General features: G+C 35.4%; 1 protein-coding gene across 1 annotated transcript in view; it reads left to right on the forward strand.

Annotated features, from left to right (window-relative positions):
• Window positions 1–11,478: 11,478 nt before the first annotated feature.
• LOC143227310 (uncharacterized) overlaps window positions 11,479–15,313 on the forward strand; it is a 56,188-nt gene continuing 52,353 nt past the window's right edge. Inside the window, exon 1 of the mRNA XM_076458767.1 lies at window positions 11,479–11,631. The gene's annotated coding sequence lies outside the window, so the exon portion shown is untranslated. The remainder of the gene's footprint in view (window positions 11,632–15,313) is intronic.

Consider the following 15,313-nt stretch of genomic DNA (forward strand, 5'->3'; position numbering starts at 1 on the left):
AGCGTCCTTGCCAACTGCTCTGATGCAGAATTCTTGACAAAATCTTTCTTTTTAACAATCTTGAATGACAGCGTCCTTGCCAACTGCTCTGATGCAGAATTCTTGACAAAATTTTTCTTTTAACAATCTTGTATGACAGCGTCCTTGCCAACTGCTCTGATGCAGAATTCTTGATAAAGTCTTTCTTTTTAACAATCTTGTATGACAGCGTTTTTGCCAACTGCTCTGATGCAAAATTCTTGACAAAATTTTTTTATTTTAACAATCTTGAATGACAGCGTCCTTGCCAACTGCTGTGATGCAGAATTCTTGACAAAATCTTTCTTTTAACAATCTTTTATGACAGCGTCCTTGCCAACTGCTCTGATGCAGAATTCTTGACAAAATCTTTCTTTTAACAATCTTGTATGACAGCGTCCTTGCCAACTGCTCTGATGCAGAATTCTTGACAAAATCTTTCTTTTAACAATCTTGAATGACAGCGTCCTTGCCAACTGCTCTGATGCAGAATTCTTGACAAAATCTTTCTTTTAACAATCTTGAATGACAGCGTCCTTGCCAACTGCTCTGATGCAGAATTCTTGACAAAGTCTTTCTTTTTTTTAACAATCTTGTATGACAGCGTCCTTGCCAACTGCTCTGATGCAGAATTCTTGAAAAAGTCTTTCTTTTTAACAATCTTGTATGACAGCGTTTTTGCTAACTGCTCTGATGCAAAATTCTTGACAAAATTTTTTTATTTTAACAATCTTGAATGACAGCGTCCTTGCCAACTGCTCTGATGCAGAATTCTTGACAAAATCTTTCTTTTTAACAATCTTGTATGACAGCGTCCTTGCCAGCTGCTCTGATGCAGAATTGATGAAAAAATCTTTCTTTTTAACAATCTTGTATGACAGCGTCCTTGCCCACTGCTCTGATGCAGAATTCTTGACAAAATCTTTCTTTTAACAATCTTGAATGACAGCGTCCTTGCCAACTGCTCTGATGTAGAATTCATGACAAAATCTTTCATTTTAACAATCTTTTATGACAGCGTTTTTACCAACTGCTCTGATCTAGAATTCTTGACAAAATCTTTCTTTTTAACAATTTTGAATGAGAGCGTCCTTGCCAACTGCTCTTATGCAGAATTCATGACAAAATCTTTCATTTTAACAATCTTGTACGACAGCGTCCTTGCCAACTGCACTGATGCAGAATTCTTGACAAAATATTTTTTTTAACAATCATGTTTGACAGCGTCCTTGCCAACTGGTCTGATGCAGAATTCTTGACAAGATGTTTTTTTTAACAATCTTGTATGACAGCGTACTTGCTAACTACTCTGACGTAGCATTCTTGACAAAATCTTTCTTTTTAACAACCTTGTATGACAGGGTCCTTGCCAACTGCTCTGACGCAGAATTCTTGACAAAATCTTTCCTTTTAACAATCTTGAATGACAGCGTCCTTGCCAACTGCTCTTATGCAGAATTCATGACAAAATCTTTCATTTTAACAATCTTTCTTGACAGCGTCCTTACCAACTGCTCTGATGCATAATTCTTGACAAAATCTTTCTTTTTAACAATTTTGTATGACAGCGTCCTTGTCAACTGCTCTGATGCAGAATTCTTGACAAAATCTTTCTTTTTAAGAATCTTGTATGACTGCGTACTTGCCAACTACTCTGACGCAGAATTCTTGACAAAATCTCTCTTTTTAACAATCTTCTATGACAGCGTCCTTGCCAACTGCTCTGATGCAGAATTCTACAAAATCTTTCTTTTTAACAATCTTGTATGACAGCGTCCTTGCCAACTGCTCTTATGCAGAATTCATGACAAAATCTTTCATTTTAACTATCTTTTATGGCAGCGTTCTTACCAACTGCTCTGATCTAGAATTCTTGACAAAGTCTTTTTTTTAACAATCTTGTATGACAGCGTCCTTGCCATCTACTCTGACGCAGAATTCTTGACAAAATCTCTTATTTTAACAATCTTGAATGACAGCGTCCTTGCCAACTGCTCTGATGCAGAATTCTTGACAAACTCTTTCTTTTTTAAAATCTTCTATGACAGCGTTTTTGCCAACTGCTCTGTTGCAAAATTCTTGACAAAGTCTTTCTTTTTAACAATCTTGAATGACAACGTCCTTGGCAACTGCTCTGATGCAGAATTCTTGACAAAATTTTTCTTTTTAACAATCTTGAATGACAGCGTCCTTGCCAACTGCTCTGATGCAGAATTCTTGACAAAATCTTTCTTTTTAACAATCTTGAATGACAGCGTCCTTGCCAACTGCTCTGATGCAGAATTCTTGACAAAGTCTTTCTTTTTAACAATCTTGTATGACAGCGTTCTTGCCAACTGCTCTGATACAAAATTCTTGACAAAGTCTTTCTTTTTAACAATCTTGTATGACAGCGTCCTTGCCAACTGCTCTGATGCAAAATTCTTGATAAAGTCTTTCTTTTTAACAATCTTGTATGACAGCGTTTTTGCCAACTGCTCTGATGCAGAATTCATGACAAAACCTTTCTTTTTAACAATCTTGTATAACAGCGTCCTTTCCAACTGCTCTGATGCAAAATTCTTGAGAAAGTCTTTCGTTTTAACATTCTTGAATAACAACGTCCTTTCCAACTGCTCTGATGCAAAATTCTTGAGAAAATCTTTCGTTTTAACAGTCTTGAATAACAACGTCCTTGCCAACTGCTCTGATGAGAATTCTTGACAAAATCTTTCTTTTTAACAATCTTGTATGCAGCGTCCTTGCTAACTGCTCTGATGCAGAATTCTTGATAAAGTCTTTCTTTTTAACAATCTTGCATGACAGCGTTTTTGCTAACTGCTCTGATGCAAAATTCTTGACAAAATTTTTTTATTTTAACAGTCTTGAATGACAGCGTTCTTGCCAACTGCTGTGATGCAGAATTCTTGAGAAAATCTTTCTTTTTAACAATCTTTTATGACAGCGTCTTTGCCAGCTGCTCTGATGCAGCATTCATGACAAAGTCTTTCTTTTTAACAATCTTGTATGACAGCGTCCTTCCTAACTGCTCTGATGCAGAATTCTTGATAAAGTCTTTCTTTTTAACAATCTTGCATGACAGCGTTTTTGCTAACTGCTCTGATGCAAAATTCTTGACAAAATTTTTTTATTTTAACAATCTTGAATGACAGCGTCCTTGCCAACTGCTGTGATGCAGAATTCTTGACAAAATCTTTCTTTTTAACAATCTTTTATGACAGCGTCCTTGCCAACTGCTCTGATGCAGAATTGATGACGAAATTTTTCTTTTTAACAATCTTGTATGACAGCGTCCTTGCTTACTGCTCTGATGCAGAATTCTTGACAAAATCTTTCTTTTTAACAATCTTGAATGACAGCGTCCTTGCCAACTGCTCTGATGCAGAATTCTTGACAAAATCTTTCTCTTTAACAATCTTGAATGACAGCGTCCTTGCCAACTGCTCTGATGCAGAATTCTTGACAAAGTCTTTCTTTTTAACAATCTTGTATGACAGCGTCCTTGCTAACTGCTCTGATGCAGAATTCTTGATAAAGTCTTTCTTTTTAACAATCTTGCATGACAGCGTTTTTGCTAACTGCTCTGATGCAAAATTCTTGACAAAATTTTTTTATTTTAACAATCTTGAATGACAGCGTTCTTGCCAACTGCTGTGATGCAGAATTCTTGACAAAATCTTTCTTTTTAACAATCTTTTATGACAGCGTCCTTGCCAGCTGCTCTGATGCAGAATTGATGACAAAATCTTTCTTTTTAACAATCTTGTATGACAGCGTCCTTGCCCACTGCTCTGATGCAGAATTCTTGACAAAATCTTTCTTTTTAACAATCTTGAATGACAGCGTCCTTGCTAACTGCTCTGATGTAGAATTCATGACAAAATCTTTCATTTTAACAATCTTGTATGACAGCGTTTTTGCCAAGTGCTCTGATGCAAAATTCTTGACAAAGTCTTTCTTTTTAACAATCTTGAATCAACACGTCCTTGCCAACTGCTCTGATGCAAAATTCTTAACAAAATCTTTCTTTTTAACAATCTTGAATCAACACGTCCTTGCCATTTGCTCTGATTCAAAATTCTCAACAAAATCTTTATTTTTAACAATCGTGAATGAAACTCTCCTTTTGCCTATAAGTATAACCAACGCGTTGAGCTGAGAGACGGTATATATAAGTGGTTTGTTAAAGTTAGTATACCTTAAACTGGGATGCTATAATTTTGTTTAATGCTTATTTATCGGGTAGTCGAACATCAGATTTCTGTGCTGTTAGCCCGTAAACTTACTGTTATCTCACAGGGGCCAAGTTTGCATGCATATTCTTGCGTTAAAATATTAGATATATGTATAGCGTACATTATATTTTTTTTATAAATTAAGCTTTATCAATTTTCTGAAATAACTTTACATCTAAGTTAATGTGGAGCACTCAGAATTGAGGAATTTACGATGAATCTCATGAATTTTGTAAAATTTCAAAACTTGTTTAAAGAAAGACTCGGTTTTATAGCGGTATGAGTCTACAAACGTATAGCCCTCGCCACTTTGGGGCTTTTGATGGAATCGTTTTAACTTTGTCATAGAAGTAAAGGACTGTAACAGTGTGCTGTTAATAGTGGTAGGCAAATAGGATTTACAGAACATTGAACTTAAATGTAAAGAGGCTGTAATTTCATTATTTGCACCAACACCCCTCACTGACTCATCAGCAAGCTTAAATACTTACAATAAACACACACACACACAAAAGTGGTTGGCACACCTCACATAACTCATTGTGTTACTTTGCTCTTAACACCGATCAATCAAAAGAATATTAACATTTTGAAGATCATTGCATCCTCTCATAACAGGACAAGTTTTAAAACCACTTAAAATGTTTCATCTTGAAGGAAAGAAACTTCTAAGGGACCTAATTGAGGTGTTAAATATTATTAAAGAGAGTTATAGCATCAGAGCCTCATCTTTTTTTGGTATTTAATTAAGAAACTCCTAAGGGACCTAATTGAGGTGTTAAATATTATTAAAGAGAGTTATAGCATCAGAACCTCATCTTTTTTTGGTATTTAATTAAGAAACTCCTAAGGGACCTAATTGAGGTGTTAAATATTATTAAAGAGAGTTATAGCATCAGAGCCTCATCTTTTTTTGGTATTTAATTAAGAAACTCCTAAGCGACCTAATTGAGGTGTTAAATATTATTAAAGAGAGTTATAGCATCAGAGCCTCATCTTTTTTTGGTATTTAATTAAGAAACTCCTAAGGGACCTAATTGAGGTGTTAAATATTATTAAAGAGAGTTATAGCATCAGTGCCTCATCTTTTTTTGGTATTTAATTGTGCAGATGGTTTGATAAGAGAGTACAAATATAAATTTTGACAGACTGGAAGTTTAAGAGAAAGCTTCATAAATATCAATGTTCAGGGCTGAAATTGTTTTGCTTTTTGTTTAAATTTTAGATGAATCTTGTTGACGAGAAATATACTGCGAAAATTTCTCTTATAGATATATACTCTGATAGGACCGCGTTGTTACTACTTCCTATTGCAACTAATATTAATGTTGTTGTTATTGTTTTTGCGTAACATTACACAATGGACTGGCTGCGCTTCCTACACAGAAGGAAACAAATCTTGGGCTTTTACTTTGTAAACCCAGAACGTAAAACTGATTGACCGGGGAGTAATCATAATTTTATTTGTTTTTTTTACAAAATTCCTTGACTTTACATTGAAATTATTAAACTTAAAATGTCAAAATTGACAACGGATATTGTCTAATGAATGTTATATTTGACATATGAAAAGAATTAGCCAAAATGAACGTTAATATAGCCTAAAGTTATGTTAGCATTATATACCAAAACGTTTACATTTCTTTGATATGTATTGTTATTGGAGTGTGTATAATATTGTCTTAAAAACAAACAGTTTGTTTATGTGATTCTGGTGGAAGTCAGGAAATGAGTCCACTCATAACGCAGTCCCGTAATGGATATTTCACGTAATAACGTTTATTTGTATTAAAATTGCAAAACAAAACACAAAAAAACACAAGTTATAGCATTCAACACTTTTTTTATCTCTTAAAAATAGATATGCCCACAAACGTCAAACACCGACTGTTAGTCTGCAAGTTTACTACTGAGCCACCAGAGGTCGATAAAATCCAATCGAATGAAATGTTTAATTATCATTAATTTTTCTATAATAAATATATTTTTGTTTGATATTTCAATATAATTGCTCAGTTCACTTATTGACTATAACAGGTAGCATTTCGGTTCTAAATGCACGTAAATATGCAGTTATATATAAAAGTTTGATTTCCTTGTTTTATACACATGTGCAAAGCCGCACAATCAGCTGTTGCTACTGGACCTACTGCCGGACTGGAAACTTAAATTTTAGCGATATATACTCCTTTAAGCTAACTGCTAGACTAGAGGAATAATTTGTTTTTTGCCCGACATTGATAGATAGTAACACATATGCAAGGCCTTACATGGCCAAGTGGTTAAGGCGTTCGACTTGTAATCTGTAGGTCGCGGGTTCCAATTTCCAGTCCCACCGAACATGCTTGCCCTTTCAGTCGAAGAGGCGTTACAATGTTACGGTCAATCTCATTATTCTTTCGTAAAAGATTAGTCCAAGAGCTTGCGGTAATGAGTAGCCGCCTTCCCTCTAGTGTTTCATTGCTAAGTTAGGGACGGCTAGCGCAGATAGCTCTCGTGTAGCTTTGCGCGAAATTCAAAACTAAACGACCTAGGTGTGCAAACTAAAATTTCAAAACTATTTGATGTTATGAAATGTACTCGAGTTTTCGAAAGGGATCTAACTGAAACATGTAGTTTTGCATCCAATCAGCGAGTTAGAAAGATTGAGAATGATATATCATAAGTTATCTCATTTATTCAAACCTGAGACTTTTTTTTTCTAAGTCTGACTACATGTTATATAGTTGTTTCTCGATAAAAGTAGTCTGGTTTAACCTGTTTCTCATGTGAAAATAACATTCAATATCATCTAATAATAAGAAACCTTGTTTCGTGGCATTCACTCCGGAGATGTTACAAAATATGTTACATTTCCACAAGCTAAGTCTGTAAATAATACATTTGTTCAAAGAAGGTAGGCTCATGAAGGAGCCGTATTTCTTCTCTGATTCAAGTACGTATTTGAAACAATTTTTGTCTGTTACGATTTCTAATTCACAAATGTAGCGATAGAAATACTTATGTCTGTTTTTACCTCAACTGTAATTCACAGTTGTGGTAATAGAATTACTTGTGTCTGTTTTTACCTCAACTGTAATTCACAGTTGTGGTAATAGAATTACTTGTGTCTGTTTTTACCTCAACTGTAATTCACAGGGTAATAGAAATACTTGTGTCTGTTTTTACCTCAACTGTAATTCACAGGAGTAGTAATAGAAATACTTGTGTCTGTTTTTACCTCAACTGTAATTCACAGGGTAATAGAAATACTTGTGTCTGTTTTTACCTCAACTGTAATTCACAGGTGTAGTAATAGAAATACTTGTGTCTGTTTTTACCTCAACTGTAATTCACAAGTGTGGTAATAGAAATACTTGTGTCTGTTTTTACCTCGACCATAATTTACAGTTGTAGTAATAGAATTACTTGTGTCTGTTTATACCTCAACTGTGATTCATAAATGTAGTATAACATTTTTATGTTTTTTATGACCTCTGTTCTTCATACTATATATGTAATATAACACTTGTTTGCATCTTTTGTGACATATGAAAGATTTATCTCGACATTTCTCTCTCTCGCCAGGGCTCAAAGTTTTGCACACATTATTAAGCTTGATCTGATAAATATGATATAATTTTTAAGTGTCAGCGAAAAAAAAACGTACTGAAAACTACCTTAACGTGTTGTTTCAATTTAATTTGAAAATTCCTACGACGTTAGTTTTTTCCATTTTTTATTTATTTGACTAAAATTAAATAAATTATTTTAATTTGTAGTACTTTTTGTGCTCTATAGATATGAGAACTTTCTTACAAAGTTAGAAAAATGGAAAGCTGTGATTAATTTGTTCTTAAGAAAAATACATTTTTAATACTGGTCTTCACAAATGTAATTCTCTATATCTGTTATAAATTTCAAACAATTTTTCTTTCTCTTTTTCGCCTGGCGGATATGGTTAAGGTGGTTAAGGTACTCGACTCGTAATCCGAGGGTCGCGGGTTCGAGTCCCCCTCACACCATACATGCTCGGCCTTTCAGCCGTGGGAGCGTTATAAAGTGACGGTTAATACCACTATTCGTTGATAAAAGAGTAGCCCAAGAGTTGGCACTGAATAGTGATGACTAGCTGCCTTGCTTCTAATCTTACACTGCTAAATTAGGGACGGCTAACGCAGATAGCCCTCGTGTTGCTTTGCAAGAAATTCGAAAACAAACAAATAAACAAACACTCCACGTTAAGGCATATACCAGGTTTAGTGAAAATTAGTCCATTTACTTATTGCTTATAATGGCCACAAGCACACATACGCGGACTTTGATAAAAGAATGGTTTAGGTAAGGATTAAAAAGAAACAACAACGATACGATGAATTACTGGGAGATATACTGAAACTATTTCTTATGAAATATACCTTTGCATCATAATTGTACTGAATATACACACAGAGTGGTCAATAATTTTGTGTTTATTTGTTATTGCTCACTGTTGAAAGAACCAGAATATTCTCACGAACACAAGTGAAAAGTTTTGACTTCTTTTAGTGGCGTCTAACTCAGATCGTCCGAATTGTAAGAAAACCAAAAAGGGCTATAGTTAGTTTAAGTTGGCTCACATAATTATTGCTTACTCTGTAACTGCATAAATTTAACGTTCACCTTTTGATATCTGTATCATTGTTATCTGAATAATAATATTTTTAGAACAAATTTATAAGAAATTGTAACATTTTATTTGGATTTGGTTTGTTTTGTTTTGAATTTCGCGCAAAGCTAAACGAGGGCTATCTGCGCTATCTGTTCATAAATTTAGCAGTGAAAGATTAGAAGGAAGACTTCTAATTAACACCACTCACCGCTAACATTTAGACTACTCGTTTTCCAATGAATAGTGAGATTCACCGTCACATTATAATTCTCCCATATCTGAAAGAGCAAGTGTGTTCGGTGAAGGGTATTTGAACCGACAACACGAACATTTTGACTCTGGGGCCCGAAATACCAGGCCATTCAGTGCTCATTATTTAAGATTCTATATTTTTTTCAGGACCATTATTTGAGACCCTGTATTTTTTATGCCAGGCCCGTTCTTTGATACCCTATATTTTTATTGCCAGGCCCATTATTTGAAACCCTGTATTTTTATATGTCAAGTCCATTATTTAAGACCCTGTATTTTTTGACAGGCTTAATATTTGATACCCTATATTTTGTATGCCAGACCCATTATTTGATACCTGTATTTTTGTATGCCAGGCCCATTATTTGATACCCTATATTTTGTATGCCAGGCCCATTATTTGATACCTGTATTTTTGTATGCCAGGCCCATTATTTGATACCTGTATTTTTTATGCCAGACCCATTATTTGAGACCCTGTATTTTTATATATTAGGCCCATTATTTGATATCCTGTATTTTTATATGCCAGTGCCATTATTTGAAACCAGAATTTTTTTATGCCAAGCCCATTACTTGAGACCCTGTATTTTATATGTGAGGCCCATTATTTGATACCTTTATTTTTATATATCAGGCCCATTATTTGATACCTATATTTCTAGATGCTTTATCAGAATTTGTTTAGTTGATACTTGATGTGAAGCTCTTTGATCGTTCTCAGAAGACTTAAACACTGCTATCGGACGTATTACGTATTCAGCACAGAAACTAAAACCAGGGTCGTTTTCTCGCAAAAAAATATATTTGGGGAGAAGGAAAGAAGGCTAATCTCGCATGCCTAACTCTCCAAATGAACTGAAGGCTCTGCGCTAGGGTATACAGTATACCCTCACCTATTCGCGGTTCCCCATTCGCGGCCCCGCATATTCGCGGGTTAGGCTCTTAACCCTATCGCATCGTATGCCGGTATACCGGACTAGCGTCATAACGTCATAAAAACGAATGCTCGGTAAACCGGGTTTTTGTAGGTCATAGAGACTAAAAGCGCTTTTCGAGGGTATGTCTGTATTTAGTCTCTCAAGCAGTTTTATCGATTGTCGTCTTTATCGAACAATTATTACCGAATTGTACTGTACTGTATTATTATTACATAACTGTGCGTACTGTATTTATCTGTCTAAGTTTGCCTTTAAATTTGTTCCACTTTCTGTCAATTCTAATACATGTGTTATCCGTATAGAAAATGACTTTACGGTACAGTAATACAGTATGGGTAACTATACTATGTAGTGTTACTGTCCTCCTGTACTTACGTTTCTTTTTGATTAAAATATTGTTGCAGTACAAAATTAAAATGTGTTTACATTATCATTACTACATTAGTGAAATACATGACTGCATGCAATATTACTACATTATTACTATATTAATGAGTAAGAGTGTCTTTAGAAAGTGTCTGGGAAGCATTCAGTACCGTATATAATCTCATACGTAGAAGTTTTAAAACTGCATCGAATATTCGCGGTTTTTCGCTATTCGCGGGGTGGGGGGTAAAGAACGTAACCCCCGCGAATAGCGAGGGAATACTGTGATTTTTTCTTGTGTGTGTGTATTAAATTGACCTAACAAGAAACGTCTCACGTATTTACCAGGAGGGGGCTTGCATTTTTAAGTTTCTCTATTTTTCTCGAAATGCCTTGACGTTTTACACTTGAGGTTCTACTTCTTCATCTGGGGCGTATGATACGACCTTATGATTAGGGCGCTTAACTCGCAATCCACGGATATGAGAACCGAATCCCTGTCAAACCAAACATGCTCGCAATTTGATCTGTGTAAGAGTTTTAAAGTAACGGCCAATCCCATTAGTTGTTACTAAAGAATAGCCCCAGAGTTAACGTTAGAATGATTTTGACTATATTCCATTCTCTAAAATTATGTGACTGCTTTAGTTCTCAATCGAAAAACGTTTCATATTAATATACGAGCTCATTTCTGGGTTTTTTTCTTTTCATGCATATGAGATACTTATTTTTAAGTCGTAAAACGAACAATGTATCTGGTGTTCGATAAAGTACGTCTTAAAAATGTTGGATATTTAAGACACCCTTTTGACAAAAGCTTACAATTAAAAGACTGGTTTAAAGTACTCGTATCGTAAACGTGACACTGTTTAAGTGTCAAGAACCACCATGAGTCAGTCTTTTATCATTTTCGGAATGTTTGACGAACAAAATAATTTTCATTTTCTTCTAATTGTATGAAATATATATATATCTTTTTTTTCATGTCTGCGACGGTATCTGCCTCTGCGGGTTTTCCCTTGTTTCCTGTACGACAACCTCACACTCAGACTATAGTTAACGAGACCAGGTTTTTGTCGCAGACTACAAGGTTTACTCGGTACAGTTTGAAGAAGAATTGTAACCAACGCTTCATTAATTTGTTTAAGTAGGCAATAACTAGGCTTATGACTCTTACAAATCTCGCCAGGTAAGATCTTTTAAATTGTATTTATTTATTTAAATATAAGTAAACAAACATCGCTTCGCAATGTAAGATAACTTTATTTTTAACATTTGGGAAAGCGTTACTTGTCGACAAATCCGCATAGCTAGTGCTCTAGGTTCGTTATCAAATATATAATCATCATCTAGGACCAAAAGTGGTTACTATGAAGATGCTCCGGTTTAAAAAAAGCACGTGCCATCATTGTATACATTAAATTGTAAAAGATATATATATAGAGAGAGTATTATACTAATGAAGGGTAAACAGATGAGCCTGCAAAACGCGAATAATTTAATTTGTAGATATTTATGCGAGATATTTTCTCGATCCACCGGTGTTGTGATTTTTTTATCGTTATTTTAGGCTTGGCATGGCCCAGTGGTTAAGACGCTGGACTCGTAGTCTAAGAGTCGCGGGTTCGAATTCCCGTCGCGCCAAACATGCTCGCCCTTTCAGCCGTAGGGGCGTTATAATGTTACGATCAATCCCGCTATTCGTTGGCAAAAGAAGAGCCCAAGAGTTGGCTGTGAGTTGTGATGACTAGCTGCCTTCTCTCTTTAGTCTGACACTGCTAAATTAGGGACGGCTAGCGCAGATAGCCCTCGTGTAGCTTTGCGCGAAATTAAAAGAACAAAACAAATAAAACAATTATTATTTTATGGTATTGTTTCGACATGATAAATTACGACTACATATTTTTACAGTACATATTCTCTATAGGGTTACAGTAGTCAAATGTAAGGTACAATTAATTTGTTTCTTTAGTATTTTTATTAATTAAACATTTTCTACAATACAGAGATCAGAAAAAACTGTGTGTGTTTTATGTGTATAGGTTTCGATGCTTTATGGATAAGAAACAAAGTATTGTGTGAATTTTAATTTCCATCGTCTCCACAAGTTCCGCTTATATCCATTGTTCTTTGAGTGTGTCAATATTCAATATAACTCGATTTGGTAGACTTTCAAAAGACCATAAGAAAGAACAGTTAAGTTATAAATACATAAATCTTCAAATATTTTAAATTCTGCTTGAGAGTTGATTATAACCATTTGTGGCTCATGTAATCAAAGTTGCAGACAGTGAATAAAGAAAAGATATGGAAACAAGGTATAATCTCCAGCACTGACCGGTTTTCACGTCACGTGAGTTCCATCAGGCCTTTGGCGATAGAGGAGCCTGCAGTGCCAGTTTTTTTTTTTTTTTCTGTCTTAGTTATGGAATCGTTTTTGCTGTTGATTTTCTTGTTACAATATACAGTCCTGGCCAAAATTTTTTACACTGCTTTATATTGGCGTTATGGTTAACATGCATGGAACAGTTACTGAGTAAATACTTGAGGTGTAACTGGAAATGTAACGTATGATTGGACAAACATTTACGAGCCATTAATAGTGGGATTGAGCGTGCATTATAACGCCATCATGGCTGAAAAGGCGAGTATGTTTGGTGAGACGAGGATTCGACTCGCAACCCTCAGATTACGAGTCAAGTGTCCTAAGCACCTGGCCATTCCGGGCCCCTGTATAAATTATTTTGAACATTTGCTTGTCAAAACGCACACACATCTTTTTTTTATAAAAAAGTATGTTTTTAGTATAACCTTTTCTCGAAACAGTTCAACGTCAGACAATTTCTCTGTACTTGGGATAGAGTCATGTCTCTTTATGTGTCACAAGATATAGGTCGTCAATTTGTCCGACTGAACAGAAATAGTATAAAGTAAACTGACATTGCAACAACGTTAGGATACCTTCAGTGTAGTGTATCCAGAATCCTGGAACGTCATCGGATTCCAGGAAAGTCTACTGGTAGGCACCGTAAAACAGCTCTCTGGAATGACTTTGTTTTGATCAGGTCAATACGTCAAGGTCTAAGAAGTCTTACAACACCTTAACACAGGGATGGTACGGACACATTCATTCCAAGGTATTCAGAACAATAGTGAAGAGGGGTCTGACCAGACAATGCTATTTCTTAAAAAGGGCTGTCTGCAGACCGGTATTAACTATAATTAATCGTTACAACTGTGTTACTTGGACAAGACAGCATGTTAATTTGCAGTTAGGACACTGTCGACATGTCATCTTTTTCTGGCTTGTTAAAAAGCTGATGTCGTGTTCTTCGTTTGCCTGGAAAAGAGATGAAAGAAGACTGTCTTTCCTATAGGAGGTGGTGCAGTAAATGTTTAGACAGCTATTTATTATTCATGGTAGAAAAACTCTTTTCATATTTTTCAGGGAAACGTTAAATGATCCTCTTGCTGGGATTACATGGAAAGGATATTTCTGTCATATGCTAGGGCAAGGTTTTGGTAATAACTTTGCGTTCCAAGATGACAATGCCACTGCCCAGGGTACTCATGTTGTACATGATTATCTTCATCAGGAGAACGTTACAAGATTGCCATGGTCATTAGAGTCCCCATATTATAATCCCATTGAAAGCTGTTGGGGAGAACTGAGCCGGAAAATTACTAACCCCAAACCAACTACTGTAGCTGAGTTGCAGGAACTTTTCATTATAAGTTGAGAGGAAATCACGGTGTATTACATCAATAACCTCATTGACAACATGTCATGTCGTTTTGCAGTGACTATTAGTATGAAGACATCCAACTAAGTACACTATTTATAATACTGTAATGATATATTTTGTCATTATATAGGTTTTGTCGTAATAAATAGATGAAATGCTGAGTTACACGACTTTCTACAAGCGTTGTGATAAAATTGTTTGCTGTTGTTATAAACCCCGGCATGACCGATTGGTTGAGGTGAACGATTAGTTCTAAAATACAATAATAACAGCGATTTTTATAGCAGACCAATTCTTGGTGTCGAGTCATCATCAGGAAAGGTTTAGATTACATGTAAAAACTAGACATTCCTGCTGAAAAAGTTATTGTTATTGTGTTTTTGAAATAGTTATCTGTAATTTTAGTGGATTTTTTTAAATATAGAAATTAACTGCATGCTAGACTTTTGTCGTGAAAAACTGTTTGCCTTTGTCTGATTAATGAAATTTCGCTTAGTTTGAATATTCGCACAAAGCTACACAAAAGTGATCACCTTTAACTATTTCTAATTTTAAACGGATAGACTAAATTGAACACAGCTAGCAATCATCATTCACTGTCAACACGTTGGCTGGTCTAACCGGATAGTGGAACTGACCGTTATACTTATAACTCATTAACAATCCTAAAGTGCAGAGTGCGAAATTTCCTTTTTTTTTTCTTAGGCAATGGAGTGACCTGGCATTGCTTGGTGATTAAGACACTCGACTCGTAATCCGAGGGTCTCTGGTTCGAATCCCGTCACACCAAACATGCTCGCTCTTTCAACCGTAGAAGCGTTACAATGTGACGGTCAATCCAACTATTCGTTAATAAAAGAGTAGCTCAAGAGTCGGAAGGTGTGGTAATGACTAGCTGCTTTCTCTCCAGTCATACACTGCTAAATTAGGGACGACTAATGCAGATAGCTCTCGTGTTGCTTTGCGCGAAATTTAAAAACCAAACCAAATCTTAGGTAACGGGACCCTAACCATGAGCCCTCAGATCTTCAGTCCAACACTCTAAGCACTTGATCACAACCAGGCCCAAGTAATGAAGTACCAATATTTTTGTACAATAACTCACTTGTAGGAACAAAGACACGA

This window comes from Tachypleus tridentatus, chromosome 9 (genome assembly GCF_004210375.1).
Source record: "Tachypleus tridentatus isolate NWPU-2018 chromosome 9, ASM421037v1, whole genome shotgun sequence".
NCBI lineage: Eukaryota > Metazoa > Arthropoda > Merostomata > Xiphosura > Limulidae > Tachypleus > Tachypleus tridentatus.